Raw genomic sequence first — 795 nt, 5'->3', positions numbered from 1 at the left:
CAGTGTGTTTGGAAGACCAGAAAGGATCTCTCCATCCTCAGCTCTCTTGTAGCTTTGCAAAGAGGTGACCTGGCAATATGGGAGGGCCTATAGAGAGCTCCCTGGAACCCCGACTTCTGCCCTCTGGGGCTGAGGAGAGCAAAGCTAAGCTGCTTTCCCATGATCGCCTCCCCAGCCTCATCCTTCTAAAGATGTCTCTTCTCCACCCAGGCTGTGCTGTCTAACTCCAGAGTCAAGATGGCAGGGGCAGAAAGGGCCAGCACCACATGTGTGGGTGGGGCTCCCCCCACCCCAGCTTAAAAGCCCTTCACCAGAGTCTCCCACCCCCTCAGGCCACTGCCCTAGACCTCTCCTCCCTTTTTCAGCCCAGCTCCTGGAAAAAGCCCTTTGTGCTCACTGCTTCCCTTCCCTCCCTCTCATTCACTCCTCTGAACCTTGTAGTCTGGCTTCAACGGACACTGCTCTGCAAAGCTTTGGGCAAGTCTGATGGCCTCTTCTCAGGCTGCCCTCGACCCTGTTGACCACGTTCTCCCCCTGGATAGCTCCCTGCTTTCTCATGATTCTCCTCCTATGTGTCTGAACACTTCTCAATAGCCTTTCGTGGCTCATCATTCATACCATGCCACCTACCTGGGAATGATCCCCAAGGTTCTGCCTTCGGCCCTCTCCTGTGCTCTCCTCCTCCCTCAACACTCCCTCTGAGTAACCTCATGAGCTCCCACAAGTTAAATGGTCATCATTATGTAGATTACTCCCAAATATGGATGGATGGATAGATAGAGAGCTAGAAAGATG

The 795-nt window shown here is 53.6% G+C and overlaps 1 protein-coding gene across 1 annotated transcript in view; it reads left to right on the top strand.

The window, feature by feature from the left end:
* The window catches only part of LOC114028043 (venom metalloproteinase inhibitor DM43-like), an 8129-nt gene that overhangs the window by 6127 nt on the left and 1207 nt on the right, over positions 1–795 (top strand). The gene's annotated exons all lie outside the window — the stretch shown is intronic.

Source organism: Vombatus ursinus, unplaced genomic scaffold (assembly GCF_900497805.2).
Source record: "Vombatus ursinus unplaced genomic scaffold, bare-nosed wombat genome assembly UNPS02014868.1, whole genome shotgun sequence".
In the NCBI taxonomy this organism is placed as follows: domain Eukaryota; kingdom Metazoa; phylum Chordata; class Mammalia; order Diprotodontia; family Vombatidae; genus Vombatus; species Vombatus ursinus.
This window is presented reverse-complemented; position numbering and strand designations above follow the sequence as displayed.